General features: G+C 45.4%; 1 pseudogene; it reads right to left on the minus strand.

Annotated features, from left to right (window-relative positions):
* The window catches only part of LOC115314772, a 163,538-nt pseudogene that overhangs the window by 113,283 nt on the left and 24,438 nt on the right, over window positions 1–25,817 (minus strand).

The raw sequence follows: 25,817 nt of genomic DNA on the forward strand, positions 1-25,817 counted from the left end.
GTGGCCTAAAATAGACGATGATATTGTTGCAACTGTGCAAGAGTGTCCCACGTGTCAGGAGCAGCAGCGAGCATCACGGCCAATACCCGTCATGCCATGGCCGTTCCCAGACAGACCCTGGTCGAGAGTTTATGTCGACTACGCAGGGCCTTACCGCAACACTTATTTTTTTATTGCAGTTGATGCCTTTTCCAAGTGGATTGAGGTGTTTCTGGTTTCAACTCCGTCTGCGGAGGCCACCATCACGTGTCTGCGAGCCATGTTTGCAAACCAGGGTTTTCCGGACGTTGTGGTGTCAGACAATGGTCCAGCGTTTTTGAGCGACATGTATGCCACATTTTTGAAGAAGAATGGAGTGAGACGAATACTGGTACCACCGTACCACCCAGCGTGTAATGGCGCTGCAGAGCGTGCAGTTCAGACTGCAAAAAGGAAGTTGCAGAAGGCTGGACCAGGGGACCTTCGTACACAAATTGCGCGCATGTTGATCACTTACAGATCGACGCCACATGAGGTCACGGGTTGCAGCCCCGCCGAGTTGCTGCTGGGGCGAAAAATGAAGACTGCGATGGACCTGCTTCGACCTGACCTGAGGATCACGGTGCAGCAGAAGCAGCTTCAGCAGAAAATCAGATGTGACAAAACAACGAAATCTCGGATTCAAGCACAGCCTGGTGATCAAGTATTCACCAAGAACTTTCGTCCAGGCCCTGCATGGATGCCGGCTGTGGTCACCACCCAAGGAACATATTCATCGGACCTCCAGCTGGCTGACGGGCGACAGTGAACGCGCCACCATGATCATCTCCGGCAGGCGAACCGGTTGCCGCAAGTTGACCACAGTAGACATGCTGGAACAGCTGCAGACATTGAGAAGGACCCTGACATTCCATGCACTGGTCCTGACATGTCCAAAACGGCAGACCTTGTTCTGGCACCTGACCTCTCCTGTCATACGCCTGAACTCACCTGCCCAGAGGTTCCAGCTGATGAACAACAGCAGCCAAGGGCTGCAGAAAGCACAGCGTCTCCTCGTCAAACGACTATCACCACACCTCCCCGTCGGGGCACCAGGGTGCGTCGGCCTGTGCAGCGCTACTCTCCGTAATCACTTTGATTCATTTTCACGAACCTTTTCTTATATCTCTTGGTTTCCACTAACTTTCAGTATTAGGGGTGGAAGGGGTGTGATATCTTCCGTTGTACACACGAGGGCGCCACCACGGTGGTAAATCAGCAGACAACGAAGGCGATGCCTGACTGGGCCAGTCAGTGCGGTCAACGTCCTCGATTTGGAATGTTGTCCCTGACCTTGACTCCGGCAGCGTGCCTGGCGTGGATTATCACACAAAGCTATATGGTCTACACGCTCTTCGCGCTTGTTTTAGGAGGCTTTCTAGACATTTCCAAAAATTATTAAAACAATACCACAAAAACATGCTTAACCGCACTGACTCAAACATTTACTCGGTTTGTTTGGTTTGGTGAGTGCGAGAACTTTGCATCGACGCTTCAAACTATTGGACATGGGCCGTCCTCTATTAGAAAATCTTGAACGCGCTCCCAAGTGTCAGCTAAGTGCCTCTGTATACTACTATTACCAACCTATACTATCTCCATTAGCTATGGAAACTACGGCGGAACGGAAAAGGAAGCTCAAGCGGTGATTTTTTTAGGTATATCAAAAGTTACTTCCGAAGGTCGCCATTTTAAAATGGTTAAAACGTCAACAGGAGAACGGGCAAAATATATAAAGTACAAAATACATAAAAAAATATTTAAAAAAAACAACATTAAACCAAAAACAAAATAGTACTGCCCCTCTGTATTGAAAAGTAATTGAAAAATCCCTTCCCGCAGATCTACTGTTCAGCGCGACCACAGCCAAGCGATCCGGCCCAGACTCACCAGCGACGTTTATTGAATCCAAGGAATATATATATATATATATATATATATATATATATATATATATATATGTATACCCTACTGAAAAATCCGGTATAACTTTTCGCTATCCGGATTATCAAACCGGAAATCTATCTGGATTCTATCCGGATTCTATCTGGAATTTACGTTTTCAGAAATTATTCCTTTGTCTGCAATCTGGATTTCGGGTTTCCAGAAACAAATTTCCGGTTCCATAATCCGGATAGTGAAAAGTTATACCGGATTTTTCGGTAGGGTATATATATATATATATATCCCCGGAAGAAACCGCGCATGCGGCCGCTGTACCAAATAAAAATTAAAGCCTATATAGTTTGTAACACGCACGCATGTGTTTAAAGCATTGATTAAATATGATAGTAGATATACTAGTGCGCATGGAACCACTATGACCAAAATACATACACTAAATACATAATTTATAACACTTCTCAAATTTACAATATTATGTACACACTAATGAAAGCCTCGTCTAATGTTTCTTCCCCTGTACATGGTTTGCTGAAACAAACAATTATTAAAATTTAACTCCCTTCCCCCCAGTTCTCCTCCGTTGTCTTCTCTTCTTTTGTCGGCGGGCTCCTGGATTTGCAGGTTGTTGTTTCCACTTGCTTTTTGACTGGTTAATTCATGTAGAGTCAAATTTTGCGTGGTTTTCTTGATGGGTGGTGTTTCGGGCTTGTTGACGATGGATTATAGTTGGTGTTTACATGTTGCTTGCAGGGGTAAACAGTTCTATGTTCGAATTTTTGACGGCTCGCTTGATGCACGGCGGTGGTGGTCTTGATTACAGGCTTCTTGACGAATAAACAATTTTATGATAGACTTCCGGGTAGCTGGCTGCCGTCGGGTGATGCTTGCGAGGGCACTCATCACCCGACAATATCCAGCTACCCGGAATTCGACCATAACATTTTAGAGCGCAGCTCTTAGGGGCCCGTTCCCGGCTTGAGCGGCGTCGGCGTCGCCGTCGGCGTCGGCGTAACCAAGGTCATCCCAAGGTCACGTGACCCCCAAGGTTACGTGACCCCTCCCAGGGTCATTTCAAGGTCACATGGTCCCAAGATGACCCCACGTGACCCCCTGAAGGTCACGTGACCCATCTGAGGTCACGTGACCCCCGAGGTCACGTGGTCTCCTCCCCAAGGTCACGTGACCCCTCCAGGTGACGTGACCCCCAAGGTCACGTGAACCCCTGAGGTCACGTGACCCCTCCCAAGGCCATCTCAAGGTCACGTGACCCCAAGGTGACCCCCACGTGATTCCTGAAGGTCACGTGACCCCCAAGGTCACGTGACCCCTCCAGGTCACGTGACCCCTCCAGGTCACGTGACCCCCAAGGTCACATGACCCCCTGAGGTCACGTGGGGGTCACCTTGGGGGTCACGTGACCTTGAGGTGACCCCCACGTGACACCCAAGGTCACGTGACCCCCAGGTCCCGCCTCCACGAGGTCACGTGACCCCCCTCTCCGAAGTCACGTGACACCCCCCCCCCCCCGACGTTTAAGACTACTTCCTCTATGTACCACATCTACTCAACAATGACACTAGTCTGTAATTGCAAACACTTTTTTTCTCTTCACATTTATATATATGGACAACTATGGCTACTTTCCAACCTTGGGGCGCGTCACAAATTTTGAAACTGCAAGAGCAAATCACGTAAAGAAATTTGGAATACCATTCAGCGCACCTTCGCAAGAAAGCGTTAGGAATTTTATCTGGGACACTCTACTTTCTATCGTCTAATTGCAAAAGAATGTTAAAACTATCTTTTGTAGAGGCCATAGAGTCACTGATTTCATAACTGCCATAATTGAATAAAGTGAACATAGAGTTATTAACAGCGAAGACAAAAGAGAAAAAATAATTAAGCTCGCATGCGATGCTCGCTTTATCAAAAAGCGTACGCCCGCTATGATTAAGCTCCTTAATCATCACACTTTTTTTTTTCAAAGAAGTCCAAAACTTTCTTGGATTTTCTTTTAGAAAGTTCTGCATCCTGTCATTAAAGTACCAATATTTAGATGTACGCACAAGGGTGCGTAGCTCTTGGCGAAAAGGAGAAAGCATAACTTTTAAACCTGGTTGGAACGTTTGCACTCGGTTTACCTCATGTTCTAAATGTAAAATATTGCGCGTCAAACATAGATTGCGCCTCTTCCTTTTCACCGGTCGCTCTGGAATAACCTTATCAACACATGTAAAAACGACGTGCTTAAAAAAAGAGCCAAAGCGTATCAACTGAGTCGGGGTTCGCATGGTACAACACAAGAAATCTGTCTAGAGCTACTTCTAAGAAGTAAATAATATCTATATCATTCGCCCTGTTGAAATCACGATACGACTTTGCTTCAGTTTCATAGTGCGTATGCTGCGGTGCAGATCATGGTCAGATATGCCATGTGCGTTTGATTCGTCAAGAATACTACTGGTAACCACCTCATATAAAAACACGAGTTCAAGTAAGTATTCCCTACCATTTGACAAACGTGTACGATACTTGACCTCTTTGCTTAAATTATTACTAAAAGCAGTATCAACAAGAAGCCTAGACTGATTGCATATACCATTGGGCATCACGCAATTCCAATTTATATCTGGCAAATTAAAATCACCAGCCATTATTATACGTGAAAATTGCTTGGTTTAATTTGAAGAAACTCGAACAAACTCTGTACAACATCAATCTCGCCTTAGGACATCTGTATGCTGTTCGTACAAACAACCAAAACGTATAGAAGCCCAGGCCATTTCACAGTCATGCCGTGCTCAATAGACGGGCATGGAGTGATGTCCTTGATCAAAAGAACGACTCCTCCCCCCCTTGAACTGCGATCCCATCGGAATACTTTGAAACCATAGGAAAAAAACATTATTATCAGGTGTTTGACTGTCCAGCCAAGTTTTCGTTATAATTTCCACATCGGGGCTCAATGCCATTAGAACACCTTCAAGCTCTACCGCTTTTTTTTTGCGGCGCTTCCAGCATTTAGTATGCTAAGTCTTTCGATATGTAGACAACTGCCTGGTTGTTATAAGAGGGCGTGTGTCTGTTTCGAAGGAAAGAACTGTCACGGCGGGTTTGGATATTTTCGCATGGTGCTACGAGGGGCTTAGATTCACGCACGAGCTTCGGGATGGTCGTTTTTTTCGCAATTTCTAGACCTCCGGTTAGAATTCCCAAGCAATCACGTCTGTTGGTCGTATAACCCACGATCGAAGAAGGGTCTCTCCCTTCCGACTCCTCTCATTCTAAACTCATATAAAGAAGCATTGCTTCATCTTGCCGGCATGCAGCTTTAGAAAAATTGTGCCACCATGTAATGCATGCCAGTTTCGGCCGGCAGATGGAGTGACTGGTTGCCGCCGGATTCCCCACATCGTTATTGGTACCTGTTGCAGAGTTGCTTCTTAAGAAAGTGAGGGGATGGCCACAGAGTAAAAAAGATAGGCCGAGCAGGAAACCGTTATTCATTCCCTACGTTTATCGAATATCCCACAATCTAACCACAAAGTAAAAAAGATAGGTCAAGCAACAGTCCACTATTTACTCCCTACCTTTATCCAATATCCAACCATCAAAAAAAAGTGGCCCAGTGATACGGCGTGCCTATGGTGTTTTCTGCACCTAACAAACTCGCTCAATGGTGCCCAATAGTTGTTAACAAGACTAGATCTAAGCGCATTTGCACAGTCAAACATAGGAACAAATATGTGGAATGTACGATGAGCGTCGTGTATAAGATTCCGCTGACGTGCGGCAAGGTATACGTTGGCCAAACGAGCCGATGTATAAATGAAAGATTGCGTGAACATGTTTGGTCTTTGCGGTCGGCAGCCGGGGCGCACTTGCCGCTTCATTGCGCAGATTGTGGATACCAGCCCGACTTCCAGCAGGTCACAATTGCTGGAAGGGGAGAGATCAGATGCCTACAGAAATTTTAAGGGCCTACGCGATCAAAAAAAGAAGGAACTGGGCAATGAGCAAACCGAAAATCGGTCATTTTACATAGCAAAGAGATATGTTATCTCGAAACTTGCTGAATTGGTCATGATGGTGCGAAATGACGTTGTCTACTTTGGTGTTTCTTTTCAATAAAAGCTTTAGTTGAAGCTTTTATTGAAAAGAAACTGTACACAGGACAATAGCTTCAGTTAAAGTTCTTGTCCTGCGTACATCCTTCTACTTTGTCTTCGTTTCTTGTCCGCTGTGTCAAATCCAATAAACATGAACCAACTAGCCCGCATCACCACCCTAACTGAAAAATATAAACTGCTTCCACAACAAGAAATATCTTCATCTACAGTAAGAAGAAATCGACACACGACACCAATATGCAGCCCCAAAAATTCTACCCGGATCTACTACAACAAGGCGTATTACTGTCTGAGACCACCTTTCCCGGTCCCTACATCGTAATCGAAACTTGCAGGCAATAATGATTTCTAAAGAACCTGCAATATACTAAGGGCTAAACGACACCACGGAAATGACTGCTCTTACAAACGCAGTTCCATATCACCCCAAGAAGGATGAGGACAAAAGCCCCGGCACGTGGAAAGCTCCAAGAGCTAAGCTAGAAAAAAACGACGATGAAGTAAAACGAAGATGAGGAGAAGTCAAATAAAACTGCTATGTGTCTTGCAAATTATTTGGAACATTAATGATGATTATTTTGTAACTAGATTACGATACATAACTGAACTGGTTTACAGACTATGCGTAATAAAGTTTACGCGTGATTTTCTTTATCTTTGAAGAACTGCGTTTATCATAGCATTTCTAATTCCTTAACGTTTGCCGTGTAGACTGGCTTGTCCATCTCTTCAAGATCCCAATCGACTGCCCTAGATGCATTCATGTTCTGCTGACCAGATGGAGTGAGCAATAATATAAAAAAAAGGTCCTTTTTGCTAATTTAACATCAATACTCGCCTCCTCCGCAATATTCTTAGAGTAATTCAAAGTCTTCATAGTGCAGTACTGAGATGTATCCTCAAATAAGTATGTTAATTCTGAGACTACATTATGAGTCAATTTTGCGACGATAGTGTAGCAGTCCTTTTTTTCGGTAAGAGTGTGTCCGTGGGAGTTGTGAATCTTGAGAATCTGGGTCAATCGTTTACCGTCATCCTCCCTACCACCTGTTGTTTATTTGTTTGTGTCGTGAGTATTATTGATAAAATATTGCGTATATGTACATGGTGTCCCTCTCTGATGCTGTGGGGCAGGAGAGGCTGGTCCAGCAACGAAAGGGTAGCTTTTTCTTTGTCTCTCTTTACCCAACAGTGAGAAATAAATAAAGAATTGGAATTTGAATTCGTATTATTATTCTAACAATTAATTTCAGTTTGTATCCACTAAAAGGGTTCCAAGTTGCAAATGAAACCTTGAAAAAATAGTTATTTGTTATTTTATATGATTACTATAAATTTATCAGTGATGACAAAAAACACTGGGTTATTTCATGATTTAGCGGAAATAAGTTGAGCATAAGTAGAAGCAGGATAGCATGTTAATAAAACATTTTTCTTGGTTTCTTGAGCGCAAAGCGGCCAAAATTGACAAACGGACGACACGACAGTCACGGACGCGAACGCCGTCCTCGTCTGTCCAGTTTTTGTTTGTACGTTGTTGGAGTCTTGCGTTAAAAACGGAGGAAAATATTTTAGACTTAATATGATGTCCATAGAGACGCAGGTGGTGCCTTAAGAAACAAAATAGGCGGAACAACTCATTTATGTTTAAGTATTTCCTACCAAACCACACCCTCAGCACTCCAAGATCCCTAGCATTTGTTACTTATTTGATGTTCGAAAAACATATTTATACTCAACAAGGCAGCATACTCACATGGCTTATTCTGGTCAATACTAGATCAATGACAGGATCCTTTATATTTGCAAACCTTAGTTGAGCCTGTAAACAGAAAATATCTAAGTCAGTGTGGACTAAGTTAACAAAAATGTTCCGCATATAATTTTGGTTCGAAAAATTACCCATCCTACCACCCGGATTCAAAAAAAAAAAATAATACGAGTCTCAAAACTACTCACAGCTCGTAACAGTGCTAAAAGATATATGTTTGTTTTTTCCGAACATTTCACTCTGCTGTGTAGAAACGAATCATCGTATAGGATTTGGACTCCCAGCAACATTTTGTGATGCTCCAGCTTATCTGCAGATTTAAAAAAAAAGTGTAACGTGGAATAATGTTATCCGCATAAAGTTCATCGACATACAGGCGTTTTGTGGCAAAATTGGTTATAATATTGTTCTTTTCGTATTATTATTTGTTTTATAATTATTGGTAAGAATATTATGTAAATCGAATTTATATACGTTGTGGTGCCTGTAAATATGGTACAAGGTGAAAACACTGCTATAAAATAAAATTAAAAGTTTCAGCATTTCCACACTGGTGAAGAAGGAGGAGCAGTGGACCTGTAGCTTATGTTCTCGGCGGTGGCTTTCCAGGAGAGCGATCTGCTCGTCTTTCGCAAGGGAATCTGAAGCGCTCGACGCAGTGGAACTTTAGGCGATAGCGGCCTCTCGCGGCGGTTGCGAAACCATTCGCGCTGCTGCGTACATCGGCGCTCGTTCCGTTCCCGCTCTTCTTCCTCCGAAGGAATGTTGCCGCCATCTATAAGCGACGGCTGCAACTAGTTGTCCGGTTGCCGAGGCTGGAAAGGTTGTCGCGATCTATGAGCGACGGCGGCAACCAGAGTGTTGTGTCGACCATGGCTGTCGACATTTGTTTGGTACCGGACACGATCCTGGAGAAACTATTCCTTAACAGCTCCGTGGTAAGAAAACATAAAAAACCAGGAAACTGCGTCGAGCACTTTACTATTTCTGACAGGTTGAAAGTTCCGGGAAGCTCGTCCCACCTCTTCTCACTTTAGCAAAGCGAAGGCTGGAGAGGAAGCGACTTCCTCTCCAGCAGTCGCTCCGCTGCAGTGGAAAGAAGTGGGAAGAGCTTCATTAACCTGTCATCAACTATAGGTACATACGGTGCAGGGAAGGGGTCTCCGACTCTTGTGTTTAGCATCATACTTCGTTTATGCATCGAAAGGGGTCCAGATGTGACAACAGATGCCGACCCAAAGGTTGGACGTTCTTGTCATGTTGTCTAATATAGCGATTCAAGAGAAGGCCGGTGCCACTGCCGTGATGGCGTCGCAAGTCATTGCTGCCGAAGTTTCCATGAACTGTCAAGCTGGAGACCGACCTGCCTCGGAACAAGCACCTGCCACATCTACTGCCCCTGCTGCGACACCACCATGTCAGAGACCGGCGAAAGCTTGACCCTTGCATTTATTTTTATTTATTTATTTATTTATTTATTTGGTTTCTATTTGGGCCAAAGATATTACGGGGAAAGGGGGTTACACAAAAACACGCAGGAAAAAAGACGAAAGAAATATTTTGTAAATAATATACGGTAGTTAGTGCTCTTCAAAAATGTAATGAGAGTTCGAAAACTTGTGTTGCCGGGAGTTTCGACGATGGCTCGAAAAAGCTGATTCCACATTCATGAAGTGTTGGGAAGGAAAAACTCGTAAAAATAGTTTGTGCTACGGAACGGGATATCACCTTTATGACTGTGATTGACGCGCGTTGAAAAGTAAGAAGCTGTTGTTAATAGTCTTTCATTAAGCGTGGAATTGTTACGATATATCGTATGAAGCGAGCACCTACGAAATATCTCTCTACATTGTGGAAGTAGTGATAATGAAAAGGTTGACTTTATTGCAGCAAAGTCGTCATAAGAAGAAACCGAGGGACAAATTTTTGGAACGCAGAAAACACAGCAGTCGAACATCTGAACGGTATTAGCGCAGACGTAGGGAGAAGAGAGAAGATACAAGAAAACAATTATGAAGGAAAGCAATTATCAACCCTTTTACACAAGAGTCGAAGACGCCTTCCGGGTACGATATTATAGGAAACTATCATCTGTGTGGTTTAGCGCTAACCACTCCTTGCGGTTTATTTTGGATCTTGTTTCGTTAACTTGGCCACATCCTTAGACTCTTGAGGTTGTACTGACAATAGGCACAGAGACCAATTGTTTTAACAGTGTGTCTGTTTAGGCTTTCCGTTGTCAGCTATGCTCCGTCCCACTGTAACGTGGCAAAGGGCGAAGGATACAGTACCAGTGCACCAAGCAACATGTCGGAGGGAAACACTCAATTTCACCATAGTTACAGGAAGTGCTGTCAAAGTCACGGGCGGGGAAATTAGAAAGCCATTTTTGTACGAATTTTAAGTGATGGGCTAATCTTCTAGGGGGTGAAACACGACATCTGGGACACAAAAAAGATTTTTCTGCTAAGGGGGAAGTTAATATCTCTCCTTTAATAAAACTGCTTTCGTTCCCTTGGAAGGAGCGCCTGTTTCCTTGGAAAGAGATGTCGCGTGTTTTGCTTCTGTCACTTTGATTAGCTCAGTGGAACAGTAGCCTTCGCTCTTTGCCGATTTAAAGTCAAATGACGGGTAGTTCACATCCCAGACCAAATGGGGGGAGCATGTGACTTTAAGACGGCAAACAAGCGTTCCAAGATGCTTCTTCAGCGCATGTCGCATCGAAATGCGACGAGGAGCACGCCAACCAAAAGGCAACGTAGAGAAAACGCAAGGAACGCCGATGTCAAGGCAGCCAAGCGCATATCGTCATTGGTATAGGTTGGAGGGAAACAAAAGCACGTGGACGTGTTTTGGGAGCAAACAAACGCACGAGGTGCACAAAAAGCAAACGAACTTGCCCGCTATATGAGGAAGTGGGTGGGGGGTTGAAGGGGGGGTGGGGGGTGGAAGGGGGGGCGGGCCGAGGGGATGCAGTCACTGACTTCCGAAACGACATATATACTTTAGATTAACTTTATAGGCCTAAATGTATTATCGCAACATGTAAATATGTATTTTGTTCGTATCGTGCTTACCAAAATCTTGAGGTGCTCGTCCTTCCACATAAGTTGCGGCTTTTACACACACTATAATTTCTGAAAGATTTCCAGTGTCAAATGTTATAAAAGTGTTAAAACAATGCACGTAGTGTTTATGTGATTAAGAATGGGAGGATTTATTTCGTCACGTTCAGTAAAAGAAATCGCACTTTCAAATTGATAGATGTGCTGCGCTGCGAAGTTCTACAAAACAAACGCGTGTATTCTGTAGACTGTGTGTCCATGTGACTGTGTGTTCATGTGACACTGCAAAACGCAGTGTCACATGATGCTTCTACCACCTCTACTGCTGCTGCTGCATCGAAATGGAAACAAAGGACTGGCGCCATTTCCTGTTTTCGCTGCGGGGACGAGAACTTCGCCACCCAGTGTCGTCACGCAAGTAGCATCTGTCACAAATGTCGGTGCAAGAGCAATCTTTCACGAGTTTGCAAGGAGAATGCGAGCTTCGGTGGCCGAGCGCCGCCAACCATGCCACAACGATCGGTCCACGCCGTGGGCGAAAGCGTGAGGAATGTCTCGCCGCCGGAGGTCTACGAGATGTGGCAACTGGGGGCCCCTGCAGTCGATGGCCAGCCGTTCCGGGTGGAAGTTTCGGTGAACGGGATTCCGTTACTGATGGAACTTGACACGGGGGCCAGCGTGTTCATCGTGTCGGAGGAAACACTTCGCCAACAATTTTCGCCGTTCCGGCTCGACCGGTCGAGCGTCATGATGAAGAGCTACTCGGGTGAACTATCTCCTGTGCGCGGAAGCTTCGCTGCAACCGTACAGCTTGGAGACCACCGGTGCCAGGACATTCTGTACTTCGTGTCGGGTGCCTGTCCGTCCCTACTTAAGCGGGGGTGGATGAAGGGTCTCGGCATTGAGTTGCGTGGGGCAAAAGAAATAAACGTAGTGACGTTTGTTCAAGATGTCATCGCTAAGTACTCGAGTGTTTTCAATGATGGCCTAGGAACTTTCAAGGGCGTGGCTGCAAGGATAACTATAAAAGACGACGCCAGGCCAAGATTTTTCAAGCCTCGGCCAGTCCCGTTCGCGATGCTCGACAAGATTGACGAGGAGCTGCAGCGTATGGAACGGGAGGGAGTCTTGCGTACCGTGAGGACATCGGTATGGGCCGCGCCTATTGTTCCGGTCCTGAAGCGGAGTGAACAGATTCGCATCTGTGGGGATTTCAATGTGACGGTAAATACTGTGACTGTGCCTGAGAAGTACCCGATTCCTCGGGTAGAAGACCTGTTTGCCAAGCTGAGTGGGAGCAAGAAGTTCAGCAAGCTGGACTTGAAGGGTGCCTACCTACAAGTTGCGCTGGATGAAGAATCTTCGAAATTGGTGACCATCAATACTCCTCGCGGTCTTTACCAATACACGCGCCTGCCATTCGGTGTGACCTCGGCACCATCGATTTTCCAGCGTAAAATAGACAACCTGTTGCAGGACCTCAAGCACGTCGTCGTGTATTTCGACGACATCATTGTGACTCGCGAAAATGACCAAGATCACCTGCAGAACATAGAAAAGGTACTAAATCGTCTGCAGGAACTGGGCTGAAGCTTAAGCTAGACAAGTGCGCTTTCTTGATTCCCAAGGTTGAATATTTAGGCCATATCGTCACCTCAGCGGGTTTCCAACCAAACCCGGAGAAAACTGAGGCTGTCCTGAAAGCACCGAGGCCTACGGATGTCAAGGTATTGCAAAGCTATCTGGGACTTGCTAATTTTTACCGGCCATTCCTGCCAAACTTGTCCAGTGTGCTGCACCAATTGAATCGTCTCCTGGCGGCAAAGGCGCCATGGTCTTGGGGTGCTGAGCAAGAAGAAGATTTCCGTAAGAGCAAGGAGTTGCTGCTCTCTGCCGCGGTGCTGGTGCATTATGACACAAAGAAAGCGGTCCTGCTCATCTGTGATGCATCACCGTACGGAGCTGGGGCTGTGCTAGCTCATCGTGAAGATTCAGGCGCTGAGCGGCCGATTGCGTTTGCTTCTCGAACTCTCTTACTAGCTGAGTGCAACTACAACCAGCTCGATAAGGAAGCCCTGGCCCTCATATTTGGCGTGACCAAATTTCGGCAATACCTCTGGGGACGTGACTTTGAAGCTGTCACAGATCACAAGCCTTTGCTGGGACTGCTTGCTGCGGACAAGCCTGTGGCCGAGACCTGTTCGCCGCGTGTCCTGCGTTGGGCGCTGATGCTGTCTGCATACCGCTATAAGTTGCCATACAGGCCTGGTACAAGCATAGCAAACGCAGACGCCCTCAGCCGTTTGCCACTGCCTGTTCCTGCGCACCTCATCGAGCGGCCAGCCGAGGTGCTCATGCTTGAGAACGCTTATCCCAAGGTGTCACTTGCGTCTGTTGTGGCCGAGGCTACATCAAAGGACCCGACCTTGGCGAGGCTTCGAGATGCGTTGTGGTCTGGAGCTGAGCTGCACGACCCAGAGTTGAGACCGTACGCAGGCCGAGCAACTCAGCTGAGTGTACAAGAAAGTTGCGTACCCTTGGGGTCGAGGGTAATCATTCCCAGAGTCTTTCAACCAGATGTGCTGCGACTTCTGCATGAAGGCCACCCAGGTATCGCTAAAATGAAGGCCGTGGCACGTAGCCATGTCTGGTGGACATCTTTGGACGATGATATTACTGCGACAGTACAAGGGCGCCGTGTATGCCAAGAGAACCAACGTGTCGCGCGGCCAGTACCAATGATGCCATGGCCGTTTCCAGAGAAGCCTTGGTCTCAGCTGCATATCGACTTCGCAGGACCACTTAACAACCGGTACTTGCTTATCGTGGTCGATGCCTACTCGAAATGGATCGAGGTTTTTGCACTGTCTACGCCGTCAGCAGAAGCCACAATTCCTTGCTTACGACTCATGTTCGCAAGTCACGGGCTGCCGGACCTTATCGTATCCGACAACGGGCCAGCATTTGTTAGCGGCACTTTTAGGAACTTCCAACAAAAGAATGGCATAAGGCACGTTCTAACACCGCCCTATCGCCCAGCATCGAATGGAGCTGCTGCGGAGCGTGCAGTCCAAACCATTAAGTCCTAGCTGAAGAAAGCCGCCAGCGGTAACTTCACCTGTCAGCTGGCCCGCAATATGTTGAACTACAGGACTACACCGCACGAGACCACAGGATCTACACCAGCAGAACTGCTTATGGGACGCAGGTTGAAGACAGCGCTGATGTTGCTGCATCCAGACATGAGGTCATCAGTGTCAGAAAGGCAGCTTAGGCAGAAGATGGCGCATGACAAGAGCGCTCGGCTGGTACCACGTGCCCAGATAGGAGATGTAGTTTATGCGCGCAACTTTCTTCCGGGTCCGCCATGGGTCCCGGCAACAGTGATTGAGACGCCGAGCGACCAGATCATAGACGTGACACTACCAGATGGCCGGTGTTGGAGGCGTCACCAAGAACACCTGCGTCCGGATCTCGCTCAAGCCACTGAAACACCAGATCACCAGGAATGTGAATATCCTGATCTTGCTCTAACCGCAGCATCAACAAGAAGCAGCACATCAGGCCACTTCCCCTGTCGAGGCTGTACCGATTCAAAGGTTTCCTGTGGTGGACTCACAGCCTGCCTTGGCCGCTCCTGCCCAAGCTACGTCTCAAGACATGGCTACCCCTAGCACCCGACTACCAAGGAGGAGCACAAGACTAAAAAAAACCGTGGTGCGTTTCTCACCATGAACATCGGCAGAACATCAGCTGGTGCGTCCGGAGAGGGGAGGAGTGTGACAGTGTCTAGGTGGCGCTTGGGCGCAGCCATAATCAACATCATGATTATCGGCCATCGCACAAACCCGACGGCCGATAATGCTAGAATGTTAGAAGCGCGAGCCCAGCGCGTTTTGCGTGCCGGCCCCTCACGCGCTCTCTACAGAAGCAGGAACGATTTGGCCCGCGTTTGTGGAACACTGCGTGCGCATCACACTGGACTGCTGTTGTCTTCATACACCTCGGCTCCTGTACTTGGCCAAAATTACACTGGCGACGAGGATGAGAGTTCCTCGATCTCCTCCGCACATACTTGAGCTCCCTGCACGTCATGTATGAAGGAAGTGTTTACACACAAAAAGAGGCCATTTGCATAGGTTCGTGCATTGCACCAGCCTTATGCGACATATACCTTGCAAGAGGCAACAGAGCTCTAGTGCCATTTTTCCAGGAGATCGGAGTTACAAGATGCTTTAGATACATGGACGAGTTTCTGGTATGTTTCCCGATGAACAAAATGTTAGACCTCGCGTGCGAAAAGGTCAAGCAGAAGTTCAAGAAAGTGCAAAGGTTCCTAGAATTCACATTTGAACCACCGGAGAGACGCAGGATGCAATTCTTAGACATTGAAATGGCATTTGGAGAAAAGCATACATGCTGGATGTGCAAGACAAGAGGGGCAAAAGGCATACTGCCGTACGACTCAGGGCACACCAAGTTGGTGAAGAGGAGCGTCGCCTCTGGGTGCGTATGGCAGGCCATAAAGAAAGCTTGCCACCACAGAATGTCAGAAGGCCTACAAAGGCAAATCACCCGACTACAAGCAAGCGGCTACCCAGAACCCCTGCTCATACCTGTGGCAGAAAAATGTATAGCATCACTCAGCGGCAATCACAAAACCAAAGAAAAGGACCCGGTCAAAAAACCACTGGTAGTGATGCCATACATTCATAAATTGTCGCACCGACTGAAAAAGATCGTCGAAACGCACGAGGTCAAAGTGGCCCTATCCGCCCCCTTTAAAGGGGTACGGAAACAAAAATTGAAATATTCCGATTTTGTTCGGAAATGAGTCAAGCATGACGGATAATAACCGTAAGTGATAATCGCACGTTTGTATTTTGAACGATTGGCTATATTTTTCGTTCCAAACGGTGCACTCGAGCAAGCGCTCGAAGAGAAGCGAACGGAGAGCGCGATGCGTCATGGGATATTCGGCGCAAACAAAAACAGAAAGAAAAGATTCCCCGCATTCATGACGTAGCAAGGCTAGCGTGATTATCAGCTTTGTCCTTGGTGGCGTTGTCAGCGTTGTGGTGCTGTCAGTAGCGTCAGCGCGTTACAACCGAGCCGTTCAGAGTACCCGTGGGGTGACGAGCGTGTGGCTGGCCCAAGGAGCACGTAGCTTCCACAACACTGTCAGCTTGGTGCTGAACGGGGTGGGGAAAGCAACTTTTGTTCGAGTTTTGAGCGACGGGCTAATCTTCTAGGGGGAGAATGGCTGTTTCCGGTTGCACGAACGAGGGTCCGAGAAAAAAGGGAGTCCTTCCTTTCTGTCTTCTTGGACCGTTTGGTACAATGCGCGATTTGTGAGTTCAGGAGGAAAGCTAAGAAGGAAAACGTTGAAACGCCAAAGAGCGGCGCTGCTCCGAAGGAATCTGCTACGTCACGACTACGTACCAGATTCCACAACGTTGCTAGACAACCTCCTAAATAGGCTCGGCATGCTTCCACCAGGTGCACATTGAAAGATCGTTTATTTACTTTAAAATTAGTTTTCTTGTGCTTTTCAACGGAAGACTGGTGTTTTTGAGGTTAGGGTGCAACATGCAGCACATTAAAGCTAAAAAATGAGCGCTGAAATTTCGTTTCCCTACCCCTTTAGGCTAAAAGGACTGTGCAAAAAGGTTAACATAGAGGAAGGCGACACATCGGGTCAATCGTCGTGTTGGGTAAAGCACAAAAGCAAGTTCGTAGAATGCGTAGAAGGGGTCGTCTACAAAATAACATTGACCTGCGGAAACTCATACATCGGGCAGACGGGGAGGTGCTTAAATGACAGACTCAGAGAACATAAATATGCATGTGGGCAATTGCGAGCACCTGGAAACTTAGCAGCGCATTGCGCAAGATGCAGCTGCGAAGCGCTATTTGGAAATACATCAGTCATGAACAGATGGAAAAATAGAAACAAGCGCGAAATCATAGAAGCCTTCCACATGGCATCAGGGAAGCACGGCACGTGTGTCAGCGATCCATCCATTGCACTGAACGAAAAGGAAATTGAACTGCTGAGACACTACACAGCATAACGAGGCAAACACTAGCACCAGCCTCAAGGTCCCCTCCCACACCACAAAAACCGAACGTTTATCAGAAAAGGAAAAAAACACCACAAAAATCGAAAGTCGACACATCTTCATGAAGACATTTATTATTATTTCATAGCTTTCGTTATTTTCCAAACTCACGCATGGGGAAACTTATGCATTAAAAAGGAGAAAAAAGAAAAGAATAAACAGTTGTTAGTCTGCGCCCATTCGTGTTCGTTGTGTTTCTCCTCATCTCAATGTAATTCATTTTCCTTTCAATTTTTGGTCACGCGTTTGTTCTGCAGAATTTCGCAGCGCAGCACGTCTGTCAATGTACAACCGACTAGCCCAAACCCAAGTCCAAGCACTTTCAAAATTCTCAGTTCTGCAGAAAAATGACATTACTCTCTTAAATTGGTTTAGAAATAACAGAACAAGTGTAAACACCTCTAAAACAAAGCTGGTAGGTTTCCGTAGCCCGTGGAAGGCAATCAAATTGTTTCCGCCTTTATTTTTGCACAACTCAAATTGCGTATCATGCTGTTGCACCCCTGTTCGATATGTTTCTCCTGTCAAGTATCTAGGAATTTACTTTGCTTCTGACCTGTCTTGGACTACGCACTTCTCTTTTTTCCAAAACGTCTAAGAAGTGTGTCTTGTTAGCTCTATAACCTAAACGTCTTCCTTCCGCTTGCAGGTAGAAAAATACTCGTGCACTCTTAGGCGTATAGTGTCCTTACGTATGGTGTCACTTTATTTTTTTAACTGTTCTCGACCACGGCACGCCAGAATTGATGGCATTCTGAAGAGAATGTTAAAAAGTGTTGCTTATGGTTCAACACCTTCCTCAAGTAATAACTTATTTTGTTTACTCAAGTTGCCTTGTTTCTATTCGTTGTTTATTCAGACGGCCGTTTGTTTTAATTTTTCCGTCTTGCCGATATTTTCTAAATTATTTGAAGGGGTTATGCAGCGCAGGAAACATCAATTTCTTACAAAATATAATATATCGGGTGATTCAAGGAGCGGCTAGGCTCTTTAAATCGACCGCAAAAATCGGTTTCTTAACCTATCGCGTTCCGATTTTGTACAGCGTTGGCCACAAGTGGTGCATTTTTTTCAATAAAATTCGCAAAGAGCGAGCTTACCTGAGGAAAAAGTAAAAATCAAAAAAGGCTTAACTCCCGTGGAAACGCAGCGAAGCCACCGGTCTTCAAACCATAGGGTGCCCTATGGTTTGAAGACCGGTGTCTTCGCTGCGTTTCCGTAGGAGTTAAGCCTTTTTCTTTTTTACTTTTTCCGCAGGTAAGCTCGCTCTTTGCGAATTTTATAGAAAAAATGCACCACCTGTGGCCAACGCTGTACAAAATTGGAACGCGATAGGTTAAGAAACCGAATTTCGCGGTCGATTTACAGAACCTGGCCGCTCCTTGATATCACCAAGTATTTAACAAATCTCAGTATGGGTTTCAAAAAAGGCAAATCTACGGAGCAGGCACATGTAGAAAAAAAAGACACAATACTACACAATATTGAAAACGGATTATATATATTATGATACCTTTTTCAAAATTTCAGAAAAGCATTTGACACTATAAGACATGATATAATTTTTTTTTAAAAAACTGCAATACGCGGAGTAGAACTGGCTTTGATAGAAGATTACCTTGATAATCACATTTGATTTGTTAAAGTCAACAGCATGGCTTCGAGTGCATTGGAAAGGAAATACTGCGTCCCACAAGACTCCATCTTAGGACCCCTAGTTTTCTTACTGTGCATAAATTACATTACAGCAATTCCAAGATATCCCGAGCTTATCATGTATGCAAAGTTTACAAACGTTTTTTTTTTTTTTTTTGTTTTGTTTGAGCGTTTTTCAAAGCATTGCTAGAATTGACGACAAATAACTATCTTCCCGACCAAGCCGCATGGCTCCAAGAAAATAAAATAAAATAAAACTGAAAAGCTATGTGCATAATATTCGCTCCAATAGACAAAAGCGACAATGAAAATAGAGTTATACATTTTAAAGATAAAATTATAGAAGTAGTGAAACAGCCGAAAGTTCTGGCTGTCTGGTTTAACTCGGAGCTCAAAACAAATTCACATGCTAATAAACTAAGCTCTGAGCTGTCCAAGGCAGTTAGATGTTTATATTAGATAGAAAACAAAATAGGAACATGGCAAAGAAAGAAACATAAATGATTCTCTTTTTTTATCTTAAGCTATGTTATTGTGTTTTGCTGTGGGGACCAACATCATCCACGAACTACAACAAACTATTTAGGTTGCATAAAACAAATGATGTGCTTGTTTGGAACATACAAGGATAAGATACAGGACCCCCACACTGAACCGCTTCTTAAAAAGCATGGCATAATGAAGGCTAATTAGATTTAAAATTACAAGTTACTACAACTGATTCAGAGTGGAAACGTTTACGATACAAATACAAGCGAAGTAACACACAAGTATACTTATAGACATACGCAAAGACGACTTCCAGAAACTCGAACAAATTATGGCAAGCAAACAAAAGAATACCAGGTCACTAAAATTCTTAATGACATCAAAAATCATTATGATTTTAATACTACGTTTAATAAATTTAAAAAAACAATTCTTAGATCACTTATAGTTGGCAGTAGTAACACTTCATAGCTTTTTTTTAATTTGTATACCAATTAATTTTTCTTGCGTTCTGCTCATTTTGTAAAAAAAGTGTATCTTCAATATAACTTTATTGTAATTCATCATTTGGTTTGTAATATTGCTATGCATGACCTTGTGTGTAAGATTGTAAACTGTCTGCAAGTGCAGCATTGGGGACAGAGACTTTTGTCAGGCTTTACGCCTCTAATCTCTGTCTTCCTTTCAGTTTGTACCGGAAATAGAGATCAATTCAATTAAATTCTATCTTAATCTACAAAATTGCCTAACACAAATTGGCGCGTGGTGACATAAATCGCTTGTTCGATCCTAACCACGAGAAAAGCAAATTTATTTCATTATCATGATTGCAAAAGATGACATACAACGAAGTTCAAAGTGGCAAGTAAGAGGAAGATGATAATGCCCCCTGGGACAGCCATTCTAGAAGACGAAGAAAAAATATTCGGCAGAGACACTTAAGACTGCTTACGTGCGGGAATGGGAAAGCATCACTAGGCACGCCTTTAGTCAGCCAGATCCGTGGAGCCGCCGAAGCGTCAAGGAAGCGTGCTCGTCTCGCACCACAAAGGCCCGAAGGTCAATTCCCACCGAGACCGAATTGTACAAAATTTTCTTTTCAAATACATTAATTTACTTTGTTTACCGGAACCTCTCTGAGAAATTTGACGTCAATCCGAGCATTTTCACCAGTTAGCTGTTGGCCATTTTTTGGTACCATCCCTCAGTCACGCCGACGACGACGCCGGAATTTCGCGTAATGGGGCCCATATAATGCTCTCACATTAAAAAAAGGAAGGCGACGCAGGGGTGACCTACGACTGATGCCGGGAGAAAGTTCCGGATGGGGTACATGATTACGCTCCAGGACGTGCCCAACCCTTCCTGTGCAAAAGCTGTCGCGGCAAGAGCTCCACACTCCCCTTCAGACGCCCGGGAGACAACCGCCTTCGCTGCCTTTCGCAAGTCACTTAGGTTCGTGCGACGCAACGACCTGAAACTCTAAGGGCTGCTCCGAAAAGTTTCGGTTCAAAAAGTGCATATGTGCTTGAGTGTGTTTGTAATATTTCCCCTTTCACTGTGCTTCATACTCTTTTGACTTCTTTTATGTCTTCGTCTTTTATTTTGTAAATATAATGGATTGTAAATTATTCCTTTTGGCCTCGTCTCTACCGCACTTGCAACGCCTCCGGTAGAACCTTGACAAGGGCGAACTGCCAGGATACTTACAACATCTTGATGTGACGAAGTCCGAGACGCGCGAGTGGTCATAGAGGCATGCCGGTGTATAGAAGCTAAATTTAGAGCGAGTCAGTACTAGTTGAGATATGTGCCGGTAGTGACTACCCATTCTCATTATTTCTTGGCCATGCAAGTTCCCTCGAAATGACGGTCGTAGTGCAAGGTGATCACATGAATTCGTGTAAGTTGCTAGAAATTGGAAACGCTGTACGACCAAAAGAAATAGCATAAAAGGAATGGTTGAAGGGTTTTCTCGACGCAGAAAAAGCTGACCAGAGAGAAGAAAAAATGTGGCAAGATTTGCAGCGAAGAGATGGCGAGTGGACGTTTGGCCTCGGAAAAAGACCAACGGTGAAGAGGAGAATGCGCCAAGATATGGCGCGCATGAAGGCCGAATGCAACCGCCTGTAGGAAATGACAGCGCTGCTGGATGCTGCAGAGGAGGCACAAAATGGTGTGAAGATAATATCGGGTGAGGACTCACTGCAGACAGCAGGTTCACAAAAAAGGGAAGCTTCAAAGCTTACGACAACTTCTGACGTGGCTTGTCCACTTGTAGCAGAAAACGGTGAGATGAGAAGTGAGAGAGAGTCTTCCGAAAACTTAGGGCTCCATTTAAGAGCTGGTGCGGAAGGTGGAGCTTCAGTGCTCGCAAGCAGAGAAGACACCGAGGTAATGATGCGGCCCATGGTCGTACTGAAGAAGACCCAGTGAAGCACAGGGAGTGCTAAACTATGGAGGGCTACTTGTGGTGGTCAGAAAGTGATAAACAGAAAATATCTGTCACATGTGCTTCACCGAAGTACTCATTGGAGACGCCGGTCGAACGCTCAAAAGACGCTGCTGAGGGAGTGCAACGGTAAGCTCACGAGGCAACGAATTGTTGCGTTAGTGTAGGGTCACAGTGTCCGCCACGGAACGAAGATGTCAAGCAAGAAGCCAAGCTCGCTCGCTCGCTTGTAACGTTAGAATTCCAGTCAACCCAAGCGCAACAGACCGCGCTAAAGTAAGCTGTTACCTTGAGATTCCATCAAGCGCTTTTGTGAACTGAGCGGTCAAAAGGCCAGACTTGCAGGGTAGGTGAGCACTATGATTTGATTGCATACCTGACTAAACAATTAGACTGCGTCTTCTTTTTTGTTTTTAAATGACGATGCTGTTCTTTTTAAGCATATTCGTTTTGTATTAGGGGATTGGTGGCCGGAGTTCGAAGAAGACGACGAGCTGAATGGCCGCGTTGGAAATGGGCTCCGTAAAGGAAATCTCAACGGCTAAGCCCAGCCGGGAATATTCTATCATTTCTGCTTCTGCCTCCTCTGCACCAAGTACAACGGAGTACAAGATTTTGCTGCCACCTCTTCCCAACGGTAAGCTGCTTGAAAACTCATTGATTCTTCATGGAGACCCATCAGCCCGGCCATACCGCATCGACGATTTCGGTCCTGCTTTGAAGAAAATCATCAACCCAAACGAGCTACCTTCGCTTGGGGCCTACCAGTACAATCATGTGTGGCTGCTCGCAGTGCGTTCTACCAAAGAAAAAGAAAGATTGCTGCCGCTCCGAGAGATCCAAGTAAAGAACAAGACATGTTTGATAATAGACGGGAGCAAGACTGCGCTGTCCATGAAGGTGCACTGGGTTCCAACTAGCGTCCCAGATGCAAACGTAGCAAGTGCTTTTTCTACGTTTGGAAAAATAAAAAGCACCGTTCGAGACAAGTGGCACTACTCCGGCTTCGAAGAAGTGGAGACAACCACAAGAATACTGTCAATAGAATTGAACGAAGGGGTGACTGCGGACAGCTTGCCGCATCAGCTCAGGATTTTGGGAACAACCGTCCTTGTCTCCGGGCCTGGCAGAGCACCGCAATGTCTGCGATGCAGGCAAGTCGGACACGTCCGAGGCCAGTGCCGCGCTCCCTGGTGTAGCGCATGTCGAAAATTCGACCATGATCTCGAAGACTGTATTCAAACGTACGCCAACCGAACGGCTGCATCTCTCCAGATTCCGACAGAATACTTGATGGACGCAGAAGAAACAGCCCAAACAGAGGTTTCGGCAGAGGTCAGTAGCGCTCACAGCACAGCCCACGTAGAGGCAGTCTCACTGACTGAGAAGTGTGAAGACAGGTCGGCGTCGTCACGCTCTGCAACGAAGGAGACAGTGAGCAATGTCGTCATCTCCAACTCGTTCAGTGCTCTTGTCCCTGAAGAACAAGCTGAAGACCAAGCTGAAGAGCCAGTGAAGTCAGACGAAGAGGCGTCCGAAATGGATGAAACCAGCGACAAAGAAATGCTTGGGAAAAGAAAGGGAGAACAAGTTCTATGCACGTCAGATCCTGGCTCCACATCTCAAGGGGAGAGGGCGGAGTCAAAGAGGAGGAGGAAGAGGCGAACGAAATCGTCATCTCCCGAAGCTCCCAAAACCGAGCAGGATGCCATCCTGTCCGGCCACGATGACCTGAAGAGTAAATTAGTTGGTGTACTTTGAAATTCCTACGGCTGACCGACGAAAGGACGCTGACTCACCTGACGGAGATAATCATGGTTTTAGGCCCATATGCGCTAAGAGTAGACATGACAGAGTGCACACTGAACCCTTAACATGCGTGGCGACACTTTGCTAACAAATTGGACTGGACTATTTGAACTTTAGAACCAGTTGAAATAGAAAAACAATCTGAGAAACACTCTGGGAAAGGGTAAAAAAATAGCACCAAAGTTTTATGCTTTGAGAAGACTATCCGTCGCCTCCGCAAGTGCCTTCTTTCTTTTTCGCAAGTGCCTATTTCTTTTTTTTTTAAGATCTTTGAGTGTAATACATATCCAGAGCTGAGGTTACTGCACTCTTTAACAATGTTGTAGCCTTTAACTGCTTTACTTTGCACCTGGGTCATTGAATGCAATGTCTAAATTATGTAATGTTCTTTTTTTGCTCTAACATATGTATATACCTCATTTTTTCCATTCTTGCAACTTATGTTTTTAACCTGTAAATAAACATTTGCTCAAAAAAAAAAAAGGGGGATTGGTGGCCGAGTGGGCTAAAGCGCACACCCAGCTCGACGCGCGTGGAGCGAAAGCTCGCGCTGCAGAACCCAGGGATCCTGGGTTCGAGCCCCACCCTTGCCCGTTTCGATCTGGATGAGCAACGTACCGGCGTGCGGTCGTGTATCACTACTGCGTGGTGCACGTTAAAGACCCCAGGCTAGCGGTTGTACCGCACTGGCTAAATTGCTCATCTACAGTGGGTAACAATGTCGCCATGTTCTGGCAGACTAAACTCCTGCTGTATAAACAACTAACAACTAATTTGTTTTGTTTTTTCGTTTTGTATTTTTGGATTCTGTTGGGTAAATTTGTATTGCCGTCGTCTCAAAGAGGGTTGTTTTTTGTATTCGTAGCTTGTACTACAGATGTGCAGTGGAAAAGGAGATTTAACTTTGGAAGGAAATTGCTTTGTGGTATTTTCGTCTCGTGGTACTTTTTGATTTTCGGAAAGGTGCTCATTCGTTGCGTGGTTTCTGTTCTTCAACGAATTATTTAGCTTTGAGATGATTGTAGCTTTCAGTTACAGTGCTTTTATGTTTAGTAAATTTAATGTATTCCAGTATGTTTGCTTTTTAAGCGTTCGAAATTCGGAGAAGTGCATGTGCTAAAACATAAGTTGGGAAACGTTTCGAGAAAGAAAAAGATAGTGGTGTCGACGAGACTTCGTCGAATATATGTATCAAGTACTTTACGATGGTTTTGAACAGCTAGAATATCAGTTTGTTTATTTGTGGGAATTTTAGAAGATGATGCCGCTGCGTATCGGTGAGTCATTTACTGCATCTTCGAATGTTCCAGAGCTAGATAACCAAGAGAAAAAGTTTAAATACTTGAGGCTGTTTAATAATGCTTGACCTTTGGTGTTTCGCGTCTCTTGAATGTGCTTTCATTTTTCACGGTGTGTCTTCCGAAGAATTGTGATAAGACGCAATGATCTGCGGGTGGAAAACTCTTCAAGAAATTTGTGTTGTGAAAGTACAGCTGTAGGAGATAGCCATTGTGCTCGGCGGTCGACAACCGCAGCGCAGCGCCTTTTGTAGTCGAAGACCCCAAAAAAGAACTTTATGGTCTGACATTTTCGTTTGCGGGAGAAGTATTTATGCTTCAAAAAGAAATTACCTAAAATGAAATCGAAGGGGGCAAGGAAAAGTCAAACGATGATGGCACGTGGAACAGCCATGTTAGAAGACTACGAAAAAAAAAAAAAAGGAAGGCGACTCAGGAAAGATCAATGTCTGAGGCCGGGAGGTAGTGGCGGATGAGGTCCACGGCCTCGCTCCAGGACGCGCCCTACCCTTGCTCTGCGCAAGCTGTTACGGCGAAAGTTCTACACTTCCCTTCAGAAGCTTAGATGGCAAGCGCCTTCGCTGCCTTTGGCAAGTCACTTCGGTTCGTCGAGGCGACGAACTAAAACCATAAAAGCTGCTCCGAAAAGCTTTTTTTTTTTGGAACTGTACATGTGCTTTAGCGTGTGTCTATTATTCCCCCTTTCACTGCGTATATACTCCTTTGCTTTTCTTTGTGTCTTCGTCTTTCTCTTATAAATAGAATGAGCTGCAATTATAAAGTTTTGGCCTCGTCTCTACTGCGCTTGCGCCGGTAGTACATTGACAATAATTCGCAAGGAAACATATCTAATTTTTTAGCCAGACTTTCTAACCGGCGTTGTAATCGGCACTGCATCATTATATAAATACCTTGGCTCCCTAGCTCTCTTTCATAAATTCAGCATATCGACAGCGTTACACCTGAAGCATCACGCATCCTCGGATATTTAAAACGCCACCTGAAATCAGCACCCTCTCACCTAAAAAAACTGGCCTAGATAACATTTGACTGCCCAAAAACAAGAATATGCCTCGTCCATCTCACATCATTCAAAAGCCTA

The sequence above is a fragment of the Ixodes scapularis genome, unplaced genomic scaffold (assembly GCF_016920785.2).
Source record: "Ixodes scapularis isolate PalLabHiFi unplaced genomic scaffold, ASM1692078v2 PGA_scaffold2__306_contigs__length_199485367, whole genome shotgun sequence".
NCBI lineage: Eukaryota > Metazoa > Arthropoda > Arachnida > Ixodida > Ixodidae > Ixodes > Ixodes scapularis.